Source organism: Rhipicephalus microplus, unplaced genomic scaffold, assembly GCF_043290135.1.
Source record: "Rhipicephalus microplus isolate Deutch F79 unplaced genomic scaffold, USDA_Rmic scaffold_763, whole genome shotgun sequence".
Classification (NCBI taxonomy): Eukaryota; Metazoa; Arthropoda; class Arachnida; order Ixodida; family Ixodidae; genus Rhipicephalus; species Rhipicephalus microplus.
In genome coordinates, this window is record NW_027465319.1 from 15307 (window position 1) to 22500 (window position 7194).

At 59.9% G+C, this 7194-nt stretch overlaps 1 non-coding gene across 1 annotated transcript; it reads left to right on the plus strand.

The window, feature by feature from the left end:
* The first annotated feature begins 3714 nt into the window (after window positions 1-3714).
* LOC142795621 (small subunit ribosomal RNA) lies at window positions 3715-5529 on the plus strand. The gene has a single exon (XR_012893170.1). It is a non-coding gene; the product is annotated as a small subunit ribosomal RNA (ribosomal RNA).
* Window positions 5530-7194: the final 1665 nt, after the last annotated feature.

The following is a 7194-nucleotide window of genomic DNA, read 5'->3' on the forward strand; positions in this document are numbered from 1 at the left end:
GTGAAGCCAAGGAGCGCCAATTCGTGCACGATATCGGCGTCTTTCGACGTGCCCGCCGGCCACCGCCGCACGAGTACGGCAAACCGCGTCTGCCGGGGCGGGGTTCGCGACGCGTACGCAATAGTGGGAACCGTCGCTCGGATGTTCGTCGTCTTTGGCCGAGCGAGTGCTGGCACTCCGGCGAAGCGAAACGGGGCCGATTCGGGCACGATATCGGCGTATTTCGACGTGCTCGCCGGCGACCGTCGCACGAGTACGGCAAAGCGCGTCTGCCGGGGCGAGGTTTGCGACGCCGACGAAAAAGTGGGAAGCGCCGCTCGGATCTTCGCCGTTTTTGCAGGAGTGAGTGGCGGCCCTCCTGCGAGACCAAGAAGCATCGACTCGCGCACGATATCGGTGTCTTTCGACGTGCCCGCCGGCCACCGCCGCACGAGTACGGCAAACCGCGTATGCCGGGGCGGGGTTGGCGACGCCGACGCAAAAGTGGGAACCGCCACTAGGATGTTCGCCGTTTTTGGCAGAGTGAGTGCTGGCACTCCGGCGAAGCGAAAGAGCGCGAATGCGCCCACGAAAGTGGCGTGTTTGGACGTGCTTGACGACGACCACCGCAGGAAAACGAAAAACCACGTCAGCCGGGGCGAGCGACCCATGGCGGTCTGGGTGCTTATCGCTGCTATTATAGGGGCACCCCGGCAGACGCAAAAAAAAAAAAAAAAATTTTTTTCGACATTCTTTTTTGCTCGTCGACCTCGGGTGACCCAGGTCGCAGTGGGAGCCGCGCACGAAAGCGGCGTCGCGAGACGGCTTCGCGGTCGCTAGTCGCACGAGCTCGGCAACCGCGTCTGCCGGGGCGGAGTTCGGGACGCCGACGGCTAAGTGGGAACCGCCGCTCGGATGTTCGCCGTTTGTGGCCGAGTGAGTGCTGGCACTCCGGCGAAGCCAAACGGGGCCGATTCCGGCACGATATCGGCGTCTTTCTACGTGCTCGCCGGCGACCGTCGCACGAGTACGGCAAAGTGCGTCTGCCGGGGCGGGGTTTGCGACGCGTACGCAATAGTGAGAACCGTCGCTCGGATGTTCGTCGTCTTTCGCCGAGCCAGTGCTGGCAATCCGGCGAAGCCGAACGGAGCCGATTCGGGCACGATATCGGCGTCTTTCCACGTGCTCGCCGGCGACCGTCGCACGAGTACGGTAAACCGCGTCAGCCGGGGCGGAGTTCGGGACGCCGATGCGAAAGTGGGAAGCGCCGCTCGGATCTTCGCCGTTTTTGGAGGAGTCAGTGGCGGCACTCCGGTGAAGCCAAGGTGCGCCAATTCGCGCACGATATCGGCGTCTTTCGACGTGCCCGCCGGCCACCGTCGCACGAGTACGGCAAACCTCGTCTGCCGGGGCGGGGTTTGCGACGCCGACGCAAAAGTGGGAACCGCCGCTCGGATGTTCGCCGTTTTTGGCAGAGTGAGTGCTGGCACTCCGGCGAAGCGAAAGAGCGCGAATGCGCCCACGAAAGTGGCGTGTTTGGACGTGCTTGACGACGACCACCGCAGGAAAACGAAAAACCACGTCAGCCGGGGCGAGCGACCCATGGCGGTCTGGGTGCTTATCGCTGCTATTATAGGGGCACCCCGGCAGACGCAAAAAAAAAAAAAATTTTTTTCGACATTCTTTTTTGCTCGTCGACCTCGGGTGACCCAGGTCGCAGTGGGAGCCGCGCACGAAAGCGGCGTCGCGAGACGGCTTCGCGGTCGCTAGTCGCACGAGCTCGGCAACCGCGTCTGCCGGGGCGGAGTTCGGGACGCCGACGGCTAAGTGGGAACCGCCGCTCGGATGTTCGCCGTTTGTGGCCGAGTGAGTGCTGGCACTCCGGCGAAGCCAAACGGGGCCGATTCCGGCACGATATCGGCGTCTTTCTACGTGCTCGCCGGCGACCGTCGCACGAGTACGGCAAAGTGCGTCTGCCGGGGCGGGGTTTGCGACGCGTACGCAATAGTGAGAACCGTCGCTCGGATGTTCGTCGTCTTTCGCCGAGCCAGTGCTGGCACTCCGGCGAAGCCGAACGGAGCCGATTCGGGCACGATATCGGCGTCTTTCCACGTGCTCGCCGGCGACCGTCGCACGAGTACGGTAAACCGCGTCAGCCGGGGCGGAGTTCGGGACGCCGATGCGAAAGTGGGAAGCGCCGCTCGGATCTTCGCCGTTTTTGGAGGAGTCAGTGGCGGCACTCCGGTGAAGCCAAGGTGCGCCAATTCGCGCACGATATCGGCGTCTTTCGACGTGCCCGCCGGCCACCGTCGCACGAGTACGGCAAACCTCGTCTGCCGGGGCGGGGTTTGCGACGCCGACGCAAAAGTGGGAACCGCCGCTCGGATGTTCGCCGTTTTTGGCAGAGTGAGTGCTGGCACTCCGGCGAAGCGAAAGAGCGTGAATGCGCCCACGAAAGTAGCGTATTTGGACGTGCTTGACGGCGACCGCCGCAGGAGTACGAAAAACCACGTCAGCCGGGGCGAGCGACCCACGGCGGTCTGGGTGCTTATCGCTGCTATTATAGGGGCACCCCGGCAGACGCAGAAAGAAAAAAAAAATGGGGACATGGCGTGCGTCACCGTGCGGCTTCGCAGCGTTGCCGAAGTCGCCGAGCCCTTCGACTGAGCCGAACGGCGGACAGGGAACGTTGGTCGGCCGTTCTAACCTGTCGGTGCCACGCCGAGACGTCGTTAAGGAAAACCGCGTCGTGGGCCTCTACGACGCCGTCGAGTCGTTGTACGTTTGGTGTCCAGCGTGTCGGCGGCGAGTAGCGGACACGTCGTTCACGACTTCGGTCTTTCGCAGTCGACGCGAACTTGCGGAGAGTCGTGGTGCCTCACGTTTTCGGCAGAAACCGCGGCGGAATTTTCCCGTGCGTGCGCGCACGACCTCGGTGCTGTGCCGTCAGCGTAGTGTTGCACAAACTCGTGGCCTACCCAAGGTGCGGTACGTTTGCGGCCGTATCCTCGGTGGGAATTTCGTGAGTAGGGTCGCAAATTCTACGACCTCGGCGGGTTTGAGAGCGACGTAGACTTGTGGCACGCTCAACATGCCACACGTTTCGGGGCACACCCGCGGTGAAATTTTCTCGAGTACGCTCGTATTAGGGCCCAAGGAGGTCTGGGTACTTATCGCTGCTATTATGTGGGGGTTCTCGTGAGCGGCGTACGCGAAAGCGACCGGGTGTCTGATATGCGGCGGGCTTCGGCCTCGTCAAGCGTGTCCTCGGGTCTGCTCCAGGGGAATCCACGGCAGTCGTCTGCAGCCTCATCCGCTTGATGCGTTAGGGGCTGGTTGTCGGACGGTGCCGTTTTACCACGATATCGAGGTGTGTTCCGTGTCGTCCTCGGGCGATTCAGATGCGAAAGCGCCGAAGACGCGGGCGTGACCCGTCGTCTGGCGGCTTTGCAGTCTCGGCTCCGTTGCTAGTTCCGGCCGGTCCACCGACAGTGCAGCGGGCTTGGGCAACCCGCACGGCGCGACCGAGTCGATGCAACGAAAAAGAGCGAGCATGAACGTGCTTCTTGCCGCACGGCTCCCACTCGTCTTTCGGGAAGGTTGTGCCGTAGCGAGCTCGAACGCCGTCATCTCGGAGTGCAAAATAAGCGTGTTGGGGCGCCTGAAGGTGGCCTCCGCCGCACACAGACTGCGTCCGGCCCGCCGAGGGCGAGGACGGACGCGCAGTCGAACGATTACCTGGTTGATCCTGCCAGTAATCATATGCTTGTCTCAAAGATTAAGCCATGCATGTCTAAGTACATGCCGAAATAAGGCGAAACCGCGAATGGCTCATTAAATCAGTTATGGTTCCTTAGATCGTTTCTTCCTACTTGGATAACTGTGGCAATTCTAGAGCTAATACATGCAGTGAGCCTGGAGCCCTTTGGGTAACGGGTGCTTTTATTAGACCAAGATCGATCGGGTTTCGGCCCGTATTGTGTGGTGACTCTGGATAACTTTGTGCTGATCGCATGGCCACGAGCCGGCGACGTTTCTTTCAAGTGTCTGCCTTATCAACTTTCGATGGTAGGTTACTTGCTTACCATGGTTGTTACGGGTAACGGAGAATCAGGGTTCGATTCCGGAGAGGGAGCCTGAGAAACGGCTACCACATCCAAGGAAGGCAGCAGGCGCGCAAATTACCCACTCCCGGCACGGGGAGGTAGTGACGAAAAATAACAATACGGGACTCTTTTGAGGCCCCGTAATTGAAATGAGTACACTCTAAATCCTTTAACGAGGATCAATTGGAGGGCAAGTCTGGTGCCAGCAGCCGCGGTAATTCCAGCTCCAATAGCGTATACTAAAGCTGCTGCGGTTAAAAAGCTCGTAGTTGGATCTCAGTTCCAGACGAGTAGTGCATCTACCCGATGCGACGGCTCGGACTGAACATCATGCCGGTTCTTTCTTGGTGCACTTCATTGTGTGCCTCGAGATGGCCGGTGCTTTTACTTTGAAAAAATTAGAGTGCTCAACGCAGGCGAGTCGCCTGAATAAACTTGCATGGAATAATAGAACAAGACCTCGTTTCTGTTCTGTTGGTTTTTGGAATACGAGGTAATGATTAAGAGGGACGGACGGGGGCATTCGTATTGCGGCGCTAGAGGTGAAATTCTTGGACCGTCGCAAGACGAACTACTGCGAAAGCATTTGCCAAGAATGTTTTCATTGATCAAGAACGAAAGTCAGAGGTTCGAAGGCGATCAGATACCGCCCTAGTTCTGACCATAAACGATGCCAACCAGCGATCCGCCTGAGTTACTCAAATGACTCGGCGGGCAGCTTCCGGGAAACCAAAGTATTTGGGTTCCGGGGGAAGTATGGTTGCAAAGCTGAAACTTAAAGGAATTGACGGAAGGGCACCACCAGGAGTGGAGCCTGCGGCTTAATTTGACTCAACACGGGAAAACTTACCCGGCCCGGACACTGGGAGGATTGACAGATTGAGAGCTCTTTCTTGATTCGGTGGATGGTGGTGCATGGCCGTTCTTAGTTGGTGGAGCGATTTGTCTGGTTAATTCCGATAACGAACGAGACTCTAGCCTATTAAATAGGTGCGGGGTTCCCAGCACCTTACAACCTTCTTAGAGGGACAAGCGGCTCCTAGCCGCACGAAACAGAGCAATAACAGGTCTGTGATGCCCTTAGATGTCCGGGGCCGCACGCGCGCTACACTGAAGGAAGCAGCGTGTCTTTATCCCTGTCTGAAAAGACTGGGTAACCCGTGGAACTTCTTTCGTGATTGGGATAGGGGCTTGCAATTGTTCCCCTTGAACGAGGAATTCCCAGTAAGCGCGAGTCATAAGCTCGCGTTGATTACGTCCCTGCCCTTTGTACACACCGCCCGTCGCTACTACCGATTGAATGATTTAGTGAGGTCTTCGGACCGATGTCCGGCGCGGCCTTTCGGTTGCGCCGGTCTGTTGGAAAGATGACCAAACTTGATCATTTAGAGGAAGTAAAAGTCGTAACAAGGTTTCCGTAGGTGAACCTGCGGAAGGATCATTAACGGATTGTGAAGGGTGAGCGCCTCAGCTGCGTCTGCGCCCGACACTTTCTGCCGCTGACCCCGTTTGGACGCGGGGTCGGCTTTTCCCCACGGGGCTGCCTGAATGTGGAGCGGCACCCCGTGACAAATTGTTGCGCCCAGCGGACGCCAACACCGCGACCTTGGACGGTCGGCCAGGTGGCGGACGCGGGTACAAACGGCGCAACGCACTCATAGGTCGGCTTTCGACCCGCCACTGCACCGTGGCTCGAAGCGCTCGAAATGCGCGACCCGACCGCTGCGGGACCGCCTAGTACTGTAAACAGGAGCGGCGGAGCGCGAACGGCGAGTCGTGGTTACGTCGGTAGAAGGCGAGGCTGCGCGTTCCCGAAACGCCAGCCGAGTGCCCTCCCGACCGTTCGAGCGTGCAAGAACGAGACCCGACAATCGCGCGGCGACTGCCAAGTACGAGAGGAACGGCACAAGCGTCGGCGGTCGGTCAAGGAACTGGCGATGTGACGGGTCCGCTGTGCACCAGTGCATACCGTCCCGCCGTCCGCGGCAAGCGCCTCCGCGTCCTCGGGTGACGGAGGCTGCCGGTCGGTTCTTGCAGGCGAGGGATCTCGCTGGCACCGGTTCGCGTTGACGCGCGGCCGGTCATGGCACGGCGATGCGACGGCCGAGGTGCGCAGTACTCGATGGAGGAACCGCACGCTCCGATGACCGTCCCGCCCTCCGCGGCGTATGCGTACCGACCGTAATGGTTGCAGCAGCGCCGGCCGGCTTTTGAATTCGCCACACGAAACACGGTGCGAGATCGCGGTTAGGGGAGCGTCGACGTTGCCAGGCGTTTTGCTTGCTGCCGAGGGAAAGGCGGCACGGCCACGTCGCGCTCGTCGCGATTAGCGGGTCTGCGCGCTTTGGGAAGGTGCCGCAACGACTTGCCGAAAGAGGAAGCACGGAAGAACGAGGGACTTGGACGTCCCGACAATTGAACGCACTTGCGGCCAGGCCCTTGCTGGCTTCGTTCTTCCGCCTCGAGTAGGCTCGTACGCGGCTCCGGCGCCGAAAGTGGTCCTTGGCACCGACTTCGGTGGACGTGGGAAGTGCCGCGCAAGTACGGCGCGCCTGGCTCCACCTGTTGGCTAAAGTAGGCAGCCGGATCGGCATTTTGGTGTGCGGTGGCAAACCGTGGATGCGAAAAAAGCTTGTGCGATTTCGTGGAACAAAAAGCGGGGGTCCCCCTTTTTATGCGGAGGAGACCGACCCGCCCGCCGTGGTGAACCGCGACGCCACGGTAAAAACGGGAGAGGCTTGTCGATGGGACCGTGCATCCCGCGCTCCACGGAGGCCGGGAGGCGGCCGCCCGAGGAAATGTGTAGCCGTCGAGGCCCGCATCTGCGTGCACTCTTATCCAAATGGGTGTACCGCAGGCATTTTCTGGTTAGGCGGGCCAATGAGAGCGAGCACACAACGATACCTACGGGTCCGGCTTGGAGAACCGGCTTCGACGCCTCCCGAGTATTTATAGAGGGGTGGACCACGAAAGCACTCGCAAGTAGCGGAAGCGAAACGCCGTCCGAAACACACCGTTTGCTCGATTTGCGGCAGCCGAAAAAGGCGCGGCAGAGTTTTGGAGTCCAAGCGTGCGCTGAAAAGCGCCCTTCTTGGCCACTGTTTGGCCG